The sequence below is a fragment of the Anomaloglossus baeobatrachus genome, unplaced genomic scaffold, assembly GCF_048569485.1.
Source record: "Anomaloglossus baeobatrachus isolate aAnoBae1 unplaced genomic scaffold, aAnoBae1.hap1 Scaffold_2590, whole genome shotgun sequence".
Lineage (NCBI taxonomy): Eukaryota > Metazoa > Chordata > Amphibia > Anura > Aromobatidae > Anomaloglossus > Anomaloglossus baeobatrachus.
In genome coordinates this window covers 100,369-114,180 of record NW_027442141.1, presented here as the reverse complement: position 1 = coordinate 114,180, position 13,812 = coordinate 100,369, and the positions used below count along the sequence as shown (strand labels likewise).

Here is a 13,812-nt window from a genome sequence, read left to right as displayed (position 1 = left end):
TTGCAGCCGCCGCCCACTGCAATGAATCTGAATAACTCCTCCTTTAGGGCGCAAGCAACTCCCCTCCCCCTTGCAGTCTTTCCAATTCACGATACAAAAAGACGGACAGGACAGGTTGCCTGACTTTCCGTCACTGCCACCCTTTGCCATCCTTACCCGTAGAAAGCCCTTTCATCATCCCCAAACCCTAATCTTTTCCCTTTCCTTCCCAGCCCCCAAACCCTGCCCTCTGTACCTTTCTCACCACCCGCTTCCCTTCTCCTGTCATCCCCCTACCACCCGGGAAAAAAAGAGATTGCCCCCTCCTTCCACTAGCCCACCCTCCCACCCAAAGAACAACTTCTTCTGCGCAGCTTGTTTTCTAGGCAGCAGCGCTATTGTGATGTCATCGGGGGGCATTGTGACAAGCCGCCAGTGTTCCGTCTCTTCATGTTGTGCACTGTTCAAACCGAAAATACATCAACAGGCAGGCTACAGAAAAGCTTACTAACAAAGGTTAGAGAGGGGCTTTCTCAGAGGGCTTTTTACAGTTTGTCTATTCCCAATTAGCCGGTTTAGTATACTTAATGAAAGTACTAATTCTTTCATAGGCCGCCCATTCTTAGTATTTGACGTTCAGGTAACAACAGGTAACTTTATTTGGAGTGGAAGCAGAGAGATAACACCAGATGCCAATTGTAGATCCTCTCACACCTGTGGTCACTGCAGCATCTGACTCCACTTTGTCCAAAAGGGATCTATTCCATTCAATTACACATGATCTAGATTAGACTGACAACAAGATACTGCACGGGACATAGCAGAGTTGGTGAAGTTGAGTGGTGATGAGTTTGCTATTTGGATGAATAAAGCAAGTAAAAAGTGTGTTAGATAAAAATTCATTTCAATTCGCTAATCGGGCTAATATGAATCAGGTGAATCGAGTTCTGCTTTTGGAAACTGGGTTAAGAAGGGGTGCACCGTTCCTGGAGGTACTGCAATACCAGGTCAATGCGTGGAGTGGACAGAGCAAGCTCTTTTTCCATCTCCCTGTTCTAAAAATCCATTTAATATATGGTCCCCAGATAGGGGACGTATCAGATATTAAACTGATAAGAACAGATACTACACTTGATCTTAGCCAAAAGGCCGAGAAGCGATAACCAGAATTGGTTTGGGCCTCGAGTGGCACCCTGGCCTATGCCGGACACATCTTAGGGAGAGAGAGCGAGAGGGAGACAAACCCACGCCTACACAAGACATTTTGTCACCCAAGCCAACCCTTGAAAAGGCTGCTTTGCAGAGCAAAAACAAGAAGAATGGTGCGTTTTGCAGCCGCCGCCCACTGCAATGAATCTGAATAACTCCTCCTTTAGGGCGCAAGCAACTCCCCTCCCCCTTGCAGTCTTTCCAATTCACGATACAAAAAGACGGACAGGACAGGTTGCCTGACTTTCCGTCACTGCCACCCTTTGCCATCCTTACCCGTAGAAAGCCCTTTCATCATCCCCAAACCCTAATCTTTTCCCTTTCCTTCCCAGCCCCCAAACCCTGCCCTCTGTACCTTTCTCACCACCCGCTTCCCTTCTCCTGTCATCCCCCTACCACCCGGGAAAAAAAGAGATTGCCCCCTCCTTCCACTAGCCCACCCTCCCACCCAAAGAACAACTTCTTCTGCGCAGCTTGTTTTCTAGGCAGCAGCGCTATTGTGATGTCATCGGGGGGCATTGTGACAAGCCGCCAGTGTTCCGTCTCTTCATGTTGTGCACTGTTCAAACCGAAAATACATCAACAGGCAGGCTACAGAAAAGCTTACTAACAAAGGTTAGAGAGGGGCTTTCTCAGAGGGCTTTTTACAGTTTGTCTATTCCCAATTAGCCGGTTTAGTATACTTAATGAAAGTACTAATTCTTTCATAGGCCGCCCATTCTTAGTATTTGACGTTCAGGTAACAACAGGTAACTTTATTTGGAGTGGAAGCAGAGAGATAACACCAGATGCCAATTGTAGATCCTCTCACACCTGTGGTCACTGCAGCATCTGACTCCACTTTGTCCAAAAGGGATCTATTCCATTCAATTACACATGATCTAGATTAGACTGACAACAAGATACTGCACGGGACATAGCAGAGTTGGTGAAGTTGAGTGGTGATGAGTTTGCTATTTGGATGAATAAAGCAAGTAAAAAGTGTGTTAGATAAAAATTCATTTCAATTCGCTAATCGGGCTAATATGAATCAGGTGAATCGAGTTCTGCTTTTGGAAACTGGGTTAAGAAGGGGTGCACCGTTCCTGGAGGTACTGCAATACCAGGTCAATGCGTGGAGTGGACAGAGCAAGCTCTTTTTCCATCTCCCTGTTCTAAAAATCCATTTAATATATGGTCCCCAGATAGGGGACGTATCAGATATTAAACTGATAAGAACAGATACTACACTTGATCTTAGCCAAAAGGCCGAGAAGCGATAACCAGAATTGGTTTGGGCCTCGAGTGGCACCCTGGCCTATGCCGGACACATCTTAGGGAGAGAGAGCGAGAGGGAGACAAACCCACGCCTACACAAGACATTTTGTCACCCAAGCCAACCCTTGAAAAGGCTGCTTTGCAGAGCAAAAACAAGAAGAATGGTGCGTTTTGCAGCCGCCGCCCACTGCAATGAATCTGAATAACTCCTCCTTTAGGGCGCAAGCAACTCCCCTCCCCCTTGCAGTCTTTCCAATTCACGATACAAAAAGACGGACAGGACAGGTTGCCTGACTTTCCGTCACTGCCACCCTTTGCCATCCTTACCCGTAGAAAGCCCTTTCATCATCCCCAAACCCTAATCTTTTCCCTTTCCTTCCCAGCCCCCAAACCCTGCCCTCTGTACCTTTCTCACCACCCGCTTCCCTTCTCCTGTCATCCCCCTACCACCTGGGAAAAAAAGAGATTGCCCCCTCCTTCCACTAGCCCACCCTCCCACCCAAAGAACAACTTCTTCTGCGCAGCTTGTTTTCTAGGCAGCAGCGCTATTGTGATGTCATCGGGGGGCATTGTGACAAGCCGCCAGTGTTCCGTCTCTTCATGTTGTGCACTGTTCAAACCGAAAATACATCAACAGGCAGGCTACAGAAAAGCTTACTAACAAAGGTTAGAGAGGGGCTTTCTCAGAGGGCTTTTTACAGTTTGTCTATTCCCAATTAGCCGGTTTAGTATACTTAATGAAAGTACTAATTCTTTCATAGGCCGCCCATTCTTAGTATTTGACGTTCAGGTAACAACAGGTAACTTTATTTGGAGTGGAAGCAGAGAGATAACACCAGATGCCAATTGTAGATCCTCTCACACCTGTGGTCACTGCAGCATCTGACTCCACTTTGTCCAAAAGGGATCTATTCCATTCAATTACACATGATCTAGATTAGACTGACAACAAGATACTGCACGGGACATAGCAGAGTTGGTGAAGTTGAGTGGTGATGAGTTTGCTATTTGGATGAATAAAGCAAGTAAAAAGTGTGTTAGATAAAAATTCATTTCAATTCGCTAATCGGGCTAATATGAATCAGGTGAATCGAGTTCTGCTTTTGGAAACTGGGTTAAGAAGGGGTGCACCGTTCCTGGAGGTACTGCAATACCAGGTCAATGCGTGGAGTGGACAGAGCAAGCTCTTTTTCCATCTCCCTGTTCTAAAAATCCATTTAATATATGGTCCCCAGATAGGGGACGTATCAGATATTAAACTGATAAGAACAGATACTACACTTGATCTTAGCCAAAAGGCCGAGAAGCGATAACCAGAATTGGTTTGGGCCTCGAGTGGCACCCTGGCCTATGCCGGACACATCTTAGGGAGAGAGAGCGAGAGGGAGACAAACCCACGCCTACACAAGACATTTTGTCACCCAAGCCAACCCTTGAAAAGGCTGCTTTGCAGAGCAAAAACAAGAAGAATGGTGCGTTTTGCAGCCGCCGCCCACTGCAATGAATCTGAATAACTCCTCCTTTAGGGCGCAAGCAACTCCCCTCCCCCTTGCAGTCTTTCCAATTCACGATACAAAAAGACGGACAGGACAGGTTGCCTGACTTTCCGTCACTGCCACCCTTTGCCATCCTTACCCGTAGAAAGCCCTTTCATCATCCCCAAACCCTAATCTTTTCCCTTTCCTTCCCAGCCCCCAAACCCTGCCCTCTGTACCTTTCTCACCACCCGCTTCCCTTCTCCTGTCATCCCCCTACCACCCGGGAAAAAAAGAGATTGCCCCCTCCTTCCACTAGCCCACCCTCCCACCCAAAGAACAACTTCTTCTGCGCAGCTTGTTTTCTAGGCAGCAGCGCTATTGTGATGTCATCGGGGGGCATTGTGACAAGCCGCCAGTGTTCCGTCTCTTCATGTTGTGCACTGTTCAAACCGAAAATACATCAACAGGCAGGCTACAGAAAAGCTTACTAACAAAGGTTAGAGAGGGGCTTTCTCAGAGGGCTTTTTACAGTTTGTCTATTCCCAATTAGCCGGTTTAGTATACTTAATGAAAGTACTAATTCTTTCATAGGCCGCCCATTCTTAGTATTTGACGTTCAGGTAACAACAGGTAACTTTATTTGGAGTGGAAGCAGAGAGATAACACCAGATGCCAATTGTAGATCCTCTCACACCTGTGGTCACTGCAGCATCTGACTCCACTTTGTCCAAAAGGGATCTATTCCATTCAATTACACATGATCTAGATTAGACTGACAACAAGATACTGCACGGGACATAGCAGAGTTGGTGAAGTTGAGTGGTGATGAGTTTGCTATTTGGATGAATAAAGCAAGTAAAAAGTGTGTTAGATAAAAATTCATTTCAATTCGCTAATCGGGCTAATATGAATCAGGTGAATCGAGTTCTGCTTTTGGAAACTGGGTTAAGAAGGGGTGCACCGTTCCTGGAGGTACTGCAATACCAGGTCAATGCGTGGAGTGGACAGAGCAAGCTCTTTTTCCATCTCCCTGTTCTAAAAATCCATTTAATATATGGTCCCCAGATAGGGGACGTATCAGATATTAAACTGATAAGAACAGATACTACACTTGATCTTAGCCAAAAGGCCGAGAAGCGATAACCAGAATTGGTTTGGGCCTCGAGTGGCACCCTGGCCTATGCCGGACACATCTTAGGGAGAGAGAGCGAGAGGGAGACAAACCCACGCCTACACAAGACATTTTGTCACCCAAGCCAACCCTTGAAAAGGCTGCTTTGCAGAGCAAAAACAAGAAGAATGGTGCGTTTTGCAGCCGCCGCCCACTGCAATGAATCTGAATAACTCCTCCTTTAGGGCGCAAGCAACTCCCCTCCCCCTTGCAGTCTTTCCAATTCACGATACAAAAAGACGGACAGGACAGGTTGCCTGACTTTCCGTCACTGCCACCCTTTGCCATCCTTACCCGTAGAAAGCCCTTTCATCATCCCCAAACCCTAATCTTTTCCCTTTCCTTCCCAGCCCCCAAACCCTGCCCTCTGTACCTTTCTCACCACCCGCTTCCCTTCTTCTGTCATCCCCCTACCACCCGGGAAAAAAAGAGATTGCCCCCTCCTTCCACTAGCCCACCCTCCCACCCAAAGAACAACTTCTTCTGCGCAGCTTGTTTTCTAGGCAGCAGCGCTATTGTGATGTCATCGGGGGGCATTGTGACAAGCCGCCAGTGTTCCGTCTCTTCATGTTGTGCACTGTTCAAACCGAAAATACATCAACAGGCAGGCTACAGAAAAGCTTACTAACAAAGGTTAGAGAGGGGCTTTCTCAGAGGGCTTTTTACAGTTTGTCTATTCCCAATTAGCCGGTTTAGTATACTTAATGAAAGTACTAATTCTTTCATAGGCCGCCCATTCTTAGTATTTGACGTTCAGGTAACAACAGGTAACTTTATTTGGAGTGGAAGCAGAGAGATAACACCAGATGCCAATTGTAGATCCTCTCACACCTGTGGTCACTGCAGCATCTGACTCCACTTTGTCCAAAAGGGATCTATTCCATTCAATTACACATGATCTAGATTAGACTGACAACAAGATACTGCACGGGACATAGCAGAGTTGGTGAAGTTGAGTGGTGATGAGTTTGCTATTTGGATGAATAAAGCAAGTAAAAAAGTGTGTTAAATAAAAATTCATTTCAATTCGCTAATCGGGCTAATATGAATCAGGTGAATCGAGTTCTGCTTTTGGAAACTGGGTTAAGAAGGGGTGCACCGTTCCTGGAGGTACTGCAATACCAGGTCAATGCGTGGAGTGGACAGAGCAAGCTCTTTTTCCATCTCCCTGTTCTAAAAATCCATTTAATATATGGTCCCCAGATAGGGGACGTATCAGATATTAAACTGATAAGAACAGATACTACACTTGATCTTAGCCAAAAGGCCGAGAAGCGATAACCAGAATTGGTTTGGGCCTCGAGTGGCACCCTGGCCTATGCCGGACACATCTTAGGGAGAGAGAGCGAGAGGGAGACAAACCCACGCCTACACAAGACATTTTGTCACCCAAGCCAACCCTTGAAAAGGCTGCTTTGCAGAGCAAAAACAAGAAGAATGGTGCGTTTTGCAGCCGCCGCCCACTGCAATGAATCTGAATAACTCCTCCTTTAGGGCGCAAGCAACTCCCCTCCCCCTTGCAGTCTTTCCAATTCACGATACAAAAAGACGGACAGGACAGGTTGCCTGACTTTCCGTCACTGCCACCCTTTGCCATCCTTACCCGTAGAAAGCCCTTTCATCATCCCCAAACCCTAATCTTTTCCCTTTCCTTCCCAGCCCCCAAACCCTGCCCTCTGTACCTTTCTCACCACCCGCTTCCCTTCTCCTGTCATCCCCCTACCACCCGGGAAAAAAAGAGATTGCCCCCTCCTTCCACTAGCCCACCCTCCCACCCAAAGAACAACTTCTTCTGCGCAGCTTGTTTTCTAGGCAGCAGCGCTATTGTGATGTCATCGGGGGGCATTGTGACAAGCCGCCAGTGTTCCGTCTCTTCATGTTGTGCACTGTTCAAACCGAAAATACATCAACAGGCAGGCTACAGAAAAGCTTACTAACAAAGGTTAGAGAGGGGCTTTCTCAGAGGGCTTTTTACAGTTTGTCTATTCCCAATTAGCCGGTTTAGTATACTTAATGAAAGTACTAATTCTTTCATAGGCCGCCCATTTTTAGTATTTGACGTTCAGGTAACAACAGGTAACTTTATTTGGAGTGGAAGCAGAGAGATAACACCAGATGCCAATTGTAGATCCTCTCACACCTGTGGTCACTGCAGCATCTGACTCCACTTTGTCCAAAAGGGATCTATTCCATTCAATTACACATGATCTAGATTAGACTGACAACAAGATACTGCACGGGACATAGCAGAGTTGGTGAAGTTGAGTGGTGATGAGTTTGCTATTTGGATGAATAAAGCAAGTAAAAAGTGTGTTAGATAAAAATTCATTTCAATTCGCTAATCGGGCTAATATGAATCAGGTGAATCGAGTTCTGCTTTTGGAAACTGGGTTAAGAAGGGGTGCACCGTTCCTGGAGGTACTGCAATACCAGGTCAATGCGTGGAGTGGACAGAGCAAGCTCTTTTTCCATCTCCCTGTTCTAAAAATCCATTTAATATATGGTCCCCAGATAGGGGACGTATCAGATATTAAACTGATAAGAACAGATTTTTTTTTTTTTTTTTTTTTTTTTTTTTTGAAGGATGAGTTTGAAAATAATAAAGTGACCGCCTCTCGTTGCCCAGGTAACCGTCCGTCACAAGAGGGCTATGACATCCTACGATGCACACTCCCCCAAGGTCAGCAGTTGTGCAATACCCTGGCACCTTTCAGCACCAACCAAGGTAGTACCCTCCCAAACTACACTTGATCTTAGCCAAAAGGCCGAGAAGCGATAACCAGAATTGGTTTGGGCCTCGAGTGGCACCCTGGCCTATGCCGGACACATCTTAGGGAGAGAGAGCGAGAGGGAGACAAACCCACGCCTACACAAGACATTTTGTCACCCAAGCCAACCCTTGAAAAGGCTGCTTTGCAGAGCAAAAACAAGAAGAATGGTGCGTTTTGCAGCCGCCGCCCACTGCAATGAATCTGAATAACTCCTCCTTTAGGGCGCAAGCAACTCCCCTCCCCCTTGCAGTCTTTCCAATTCACGATACAAAAAGACGGACAGGACAGGTTGCCTGACTTTCCGTCACTGCCACCCTTTGCCATCCTTACCCGTAGAAAGCCCTTTCATCATCCCCAAACCCTAATCTTTTCCCTTTCCTTCCCAGCCCCCAAACCCTGCCCTCTGTACCTTTCTCACCACCCGCTTCCCTTCTCCTGTCATCCCCCTACCACCCGGGAAAAAAAGAGATTGCCCCCTCCTTCCACTAGCCCACCCTCCCACCCAAAGAACAACTTCTTCTGCGCAGCTTGTTTTCTAGGCAGCAGCGCTATTGTGATGTCATCGGGGGGCATTGTGACAAGCCGCCAGTGTTCCGTCTCTTCATGTTGTGCACTGTTCAAACCGAAAATACATCAACAGGCAGGCTACAGAAAAGCTTACTAACAAAGGTTAGAGAGGGGCTTTCTCAGAGGGCTTTTTACAGTTTGTCTATTCCCAATTAGCCGGTTTAGTATACTTAATGAAAGTACTAATTCTTTCATAGGCCGCCCATTCTTAGTATTTGACGTTCAGGTAACAACAGGTAACTTTATTTGGAGTGGAAGCAGAGAGATAACACCAGATGCCAATTGTAGATCCTCTCACACCTGTGGTCACTGCAGCATCTGACTCCACTTTGTCCAAAAGGGATCTATTCCATTCAATTACACATGATCTAGATTAGACTGACAACAAGATACTGCACGGGACATAGCAGAGTTGGTGAAGTTGAGTGGTGATGAGTTTGCTATTTGGATGAATAAAGCAAGTAAAAAGTGTGTTAGATAAAAATTCATTTCAATTCGCTAATCGGGCTAATATGAATCAGGTGAATCGAGTTCTGCTTTTGGAAACTGGGTTAAGAAGGGGTGCACCGTTCCTGGAGGTACTGCAATACCAGGTCAATGCGTGGAGTGGACAGAGCAAGCTCTTTTTCCATCTCCCTGTTCTAAAAATCCATTTAATATATGGTCCCCAGATAGGGGACGTATCAGATATTAAACTGATAAGAACAGATGAGATTTCATCCGCAAATTTCAGAAAACGGTCATCGGCCACCACACAAAAGCGCAGTGCCGCAGGTGATCGCCTCCCGAGCCCAGGAACCACCAGCCAGAAGGGGACGTAAGCACCAAAAGGCGCAACAATCCCCAAGGCCGGCGGTTGTGCAAGCCCGGGCCCCTCCCAGCCAAGACCAAGGCAAACCCAATGAAGGGACTACACTTGATCTTAGCCAAAAGGCCGAGAAGCGATAACCTGAATTGGTTTGGGCCTCGAGTGGCACCCTGGCCTATGCCGGACACATCTTAGGGAGAGAGAGCGAGAGGGAGACAAACCCACGCCTACACAAGACATTTTGTCACCCAAGCCAACCCTTGAAAAGGCTGCTTTGCAGAGCAAAAACAAGAAGAATGGTGCGTTTTGCAGCCGCCGCCCACTGCAATGAATCTGAATAACTCCTCCTTTAGGGCGCAAGCAACTCCCCTCCCCCTTGCAGTCTTTCCAATTCACGATACAAAAAGACGGACAGGACAGGTTGCCTGACTTTCCGTCACTGCCACCCTTTGCCATCCTTACCCGTAGAAAGCCCTTTCATCATCCCCAAACCCTAATCTTTTCCCTTTCCTTCCCAGCCCCCAAACCCTGCCCTCTGTACCTTTCTCACCACCCGCTTCCCTTCTCCTGTCATCCCCCTACCACCCGGGAAAAAAAGAGATTGCCCCCTCCTTCCACTAGCCCACCCTCCCACCCAAAGAACAACTTCTTCTGCGCAGCTTGTTTTCTAGGCAGCAGCGCTATTGTGATGTCATCGGGGGGCATTGTGACAAGCCGCCAGTGTTCCGTCTCTTCATGTTGTGCACTGTTCAAACCGAAAATACATCAACAGGCAGGCTACAGAAAAGCTTACTAACAAAGGTTAGAGAGGGGCTTTCTCAGAGGGCTTTTTACAGTTTGTCTATTCCCAATTAGCCGGTTTAGTATACTTAATGAAAGTACTAATTCTTTCATAGGCCGCCCATTCTTAGTATTTGACGTTCAGGTAACAACAGGTAACTTTATTTGGAGTGGAAGCAGAGAGATAACACCAGATGCCAATTGTAGATCCTCTCACACCTGTGGTCACTGCAGCATCTGACTCCACTTTGTCCAAAAGGGATCTATTCCATTCAATTACACATGATCTAGATTAGACTGACAACAAGATACTGCACGGGACATAGCAGAGTTGGTGAAGTTGAGTGGTGATGAGTTTGCTATTTGGATGAATAAAGCAAGTAAAAAGTGTGTTAGATAAAAATTCATTTCAATTCGCTAATCGGGCTAATATGAATCAGGTGAATCGAGTTCTGCTTTTGGAAACTGGGTTAAGAAGGGGTGCACCGTTCCTGGAGGTACTGCAATACCAGGTCAATGCGTGGAGTGGACAGAGCAAGCTCTTTTTCCATCTCCCTGTTCTAAAAATCCATTTAATATATGGTCCCCAGATAGGGGACGTATCAGATATTAAACTGATAAGAACAGATGAGAATACATCCGCAAATTTCAGAAAACGGTCATCGGCCACCACACAAAAGCGCAGTGCCGCAGGTGATCGCCTCCCGAGCCCAGGAACCACCAGCCATAAGGGGACGTAAGCACCAAAAGGCGCAACAATCCCCGAGGCCGGCGGTTGTGCAAGCCCGGGCCCCTCCCAGCCAAGACCAAGGCAAACCCAATGAAGGGACTACACTTGATATTAGCCAAAAGGCCGAGAAGCGATAACCAGAATTGGTTTGGGCCTCGAGTGGCACCCTGGCCTATGCCGGACACATCTTAGGGAGAGAGAGCGAGAGGGAGACAAACCCACGCCTACACAAGACATTTTGTCACCCAAGCCAACCCTTGAAAAGGCTGCTTTGCAGAGCAAAAACAAGAAGAATGGTGCGTTTTGCAGCCGCCGCCCACTGCAATGAATCTGAATAACTCCTCCTTTAGGGCGCAAGCAACTCCCCTCCCCCTTGCAGTCTTTCCAATTCACGATACAAAAAGACGGACAGGACAGGTTGCCTGACTTTCCGTCACTGCCACCCTTTGCCATCCTTACCCGTAGAAAGCCCTTTCATCATCCCCAAACCCTAATCTTTTCCCTTTCCTTCCCAGCCCCCAAACCCTGCCCTCTGTACCTTTCTCACCACCCGCTTCCCTTCTCCTGTCATCCCCCTACCACCCGGGAAAAAAAGAGATTGCCCCCTCCTTCCACTAGCCCACCCTCCCACCCAAAGAACAACTTCTTCTGCGCAGCTTGTTTTCTAGGCAGCAGCGCTATTGTGATGTCATCGGGGGGCATTGTGACAAGCCGCCAGTGTTCCGTCTCTTCATGTTGTGCACTGTTCAAACCGAAAATACATCAACAGGCAGGCTACAGAAAAGCTTACTAACAAAGGTTAGAGAGGGGCTTTCTCAGAGGGCTTTTTACAGTTTGTCTATTCCCAATTAGCCGGTTTAGTATACTTAATGAAAGTACTAATTCTTTCATAGGCCGCCCATTCTTAGTATTTGACGTTCAGGTAACAACAGGTAACTTTATTTGGAGTGGAAGCAGAGAGATAACACCAGATGCCAATTGTAGATCCTCTCACACCTGTGGTCACTGCAGCATCTGACTCCACTTTGTCCAAAAGGGATCTATTCCATTCAATTACACATGATCTAGATTAGACTGACAACAAGATACTGCACGGGACATAGCAGAGTTGGTGAAGTTGAGTGGTGATGAGTTTGCTATTTGGATGAATAAAGCAAGTAAAAAGTGTGTTAGATAAAAATTCATTTCAATTCGCTAATCGGGCTAATATGAATCAGGTGAATCGAGTTCTGCTTTTGGAAACTGGGTTAAGAAGGGGTGCACCGTTCCTGGAGGTACTGCAATACCAGGTCAATGCGTGGAGTGGACAGAGCAAGCTCTTTTTCCATCTCCCTGTTCTAAAAATCCATTTAATATATGGTCCCCAGATAGGGGACGTATCAGATATTAAACTGATAAGAACAGATACTACACTTGATCTTAGCCAAAAGGCCGAGAAGCGATAACCAGAATTGGTTTGGGCCTCGAGTGGCACCCTGGCCTATGCCGGACACATCTTAGGGAGAGAGAGCGAGAGGGAGACAAACCCACGCCTACACAAGACATTTTGTCACCCAAGCCAACCCTTGAAAAGGCTGCTTTGCAGAGCAAAAACAAGAAGAATGGTGCGTTTTGCAGCCGCCGCCCACTGCAATGAATCTGAATAACTCCTCCTTTAGGGCGCAAGCAACTCCCCTCCCCCTTGCAGTCTTTCCAATTCACGATACAAAAAGACGGACAGGACAGGTTGCCTGACTTTCCGTCACTGCCACCCTTTGCCATCCTTACCCGTAGAAAGCCCTTTCATCATCCCCAAACCCTAATCTTTTCCCTTTCCTTCCCAGCCCCCAAACCCTGCCCTCTGTACCTTTCTCACCACCCGCTTCCCTTCTCCTGTCATCCCCCTACCACCCGGGAAAAAAAGAGATTGCCCCCTCCTTCCACTAGCCCACCCTCCCACCCAAAGAACAACTTCTTCTGCGCAGCTTGTTTTCTAGGCAGCAGCGCTATTGTGATGTCATCGGGGGGCATTGTGACAAGCCGCCAGTGTTCCGTCTCTTCATGTTGTGCACTGTTCAAACCGAAAATACATCAACAGGCAGGCTACAGAAAAGCTTACTAACAAAGGTTAGAGAGGGGCTTTCTCAGAGGGCTTTTTACAGTTTGTCTATTCCCAATTAGCCGGTTTAGTATACTTAATGAAAGTACTAATTCTTTCATAGGCCGCCCATTCTTAGTATTTGACGTTCAGGTAACAACAGGTAACTTTATTTGGAGTGGAAGCAGAGAGATAACACCAGATGCCAATTGTAGATCCTCTCACACCTGTGGTCACTGCAGCATCTGACTCCACTTTGTCCAAAAGGGATCTATTCCATTCAATTACACATGATCTAGATTAGACTGACAACAAGATACTGCACGGGACATAGCAGAGTTGGTGAAGTTGAGTGGTGATGAGTTTGCTATTTGGATGAATAAAGCAAGTAAAAAGTGTGTTAGATAAAAATTCATTTCAATTCGCTAATCGGGCTAATATGAATCAGGTGAATCGAGTTCTGCTTTTGGAAACTGGGTTAAGAAGGGGTGCACCGTTCCTGGAGGTACTGCAATACCAGGTCAATGCGTGGAGTGGACAGAGCAAGCTCTTTTTCCATCTCCCTGTTCTAAAAATCCATTTAATATATGGTCCCCAGATAGGGGACGTATCAGATATTAAACTGATAAGAACAGATACTACACTTGATCTTAGCCAAAAGGCCGAGAAGCGATAACCAGAATTGGTTTGGGCCTCGAGTGGCACCCTGGCCTATGCCGGACACATCTTAGGGAGAGAGAGCGAGAGGGAGACAAACCCACGCCTACACAAGACATTTTGTCACCCAAGCCAACCCTTGAAAAGGCTGCTTTGCAGAGCAAAAACAAGAAGAATGGTGCGTTTTGCAGCCGCCGCCCACTGCAATGAATCTGAATAACTCCTCCTTTAGGGCGCAAGCAACTCCCCTCCCCCTTGCAGTCTTTCCAATTCACGATACAAAAAGACGGACAGGACAGGTTGCCTGACTTTCCGTCACTGCCACCCT

At 47.1% G+C, this 13,812-nt stretch overlaps 9 non-coding genes and 1 pseudogene across 9 annotated transcripts; all 10 read right to left on the bottom strand.

The window, feature by feature from the left end:
- Positions 1-949: 949 nt before the first annotated feature.
- Positions 950-1,140, bottom strand: LOC142263482 (U2 spliceosomal RNA). The gene has a single exon (XR_012730535.1). It is a non-coding gene; the product is annotated as a U2 spliceosomal RNA (small nuclear RNA).
- A 1,117-nt stretch (positions 1,141-2,257) lies between these two features.
- Positions 2,258-2,448, bottom strand: LOC142263481 (U2 spliceosomal RNA). The gene has a single exon (XR_012730534.1). It is a non-coding gene; the product is annotated as a U2 spliceosomal RNA (small nuclear RNA).
- A 1,117-nt stretch (positions 2,449-3,565) lies between these two features.
- LOC142263480 (U2 spliceosomal RNA) lies at positions 3,566-3,756 on the bottom strand. The gene has a single exon (XR_012730533.1). It is a non-coding gene; the product is annotated as a U2 spliceosomal RNA (small nuclear RNA).
- Positions 3,757-4,873: 1,117 nt separating this feature from the next.
- Positions 4,874-5,064, bottom strand: LOC142263479 (U2 spliceosomal RNA). Its single transcript, XR_012730532.1, has one exon. It is a non-coding gene; the product is annotated as a U2 spliceosomal RNA (small nuclear RNA).
- A 1,118-nt stretch (positions 5,065-6,182) lies between these two features.
- LOC142263478 (U2 spliceosomal RNA) lies at positions 6,183-6,373 on the bottom strand. Its single transcript, XR_012730531.1, has one exon. It is a non-coding gene; the product is annotated as a U2 spliceosomal RNA (small nuclear RNA).
- A 1,117-nt stretch (positions 6,374-7,490) lies between these two features.
- On the bottom strand, positions 7,491-7,695 carry LOC142263560 (U2 spliceosomal RNA; annotated as a pseudogene).
- A 1,293-nt stretch (positions 7,696-8,988) lies between these two features.
- Positions 8,989-9,173, bottom strand: LOC142263551 (U2 spliceosomal RNA). Its single transcript, XR_012730596.1, has one exon. It is a non-coding gene; the product is annotated as a U2 spliceosomal RNA (small nuclear RNA).
- A 1,322-nt stretch (positions 9,174-10,495) lies between these two features.
- On the bottom strand, positions 10,496-10,680 carry LOC142263556 (U2 spliceosomal RNA). The gene has a single exon (XR_012730600.1). It is a non-coding gene; the product is annotated as a U2 spliceosomal RNA (small nuclear RNA).
- Positions 10,681-12,002: 1,322 nt separating this feature from the next.
- Positions 12,003-12,193, bottom strand: LOC142263476 (U2 spliceosomal RNA). Its single transcript, XR_012730529.1, has one exon. It is a non-coding gene; the product is annotated as a U2 spliceosomal RNA (small nuclear RNA).
- Positions 12,194-13,310: 1,117 nt separating this feature from the next.
- On the bottom strand, positions 13,311-13,501 carry LOC142263475 (U2 spliceosomal RNA). Its single transcript, XR_012730528.1, has one exon. It is a non-coding gene; the product is annotated as a U2 spliceosomal RNA (small nuclear RNA).
- Positions 13,502-13,812: the final 311 nt, after the last annotated feature.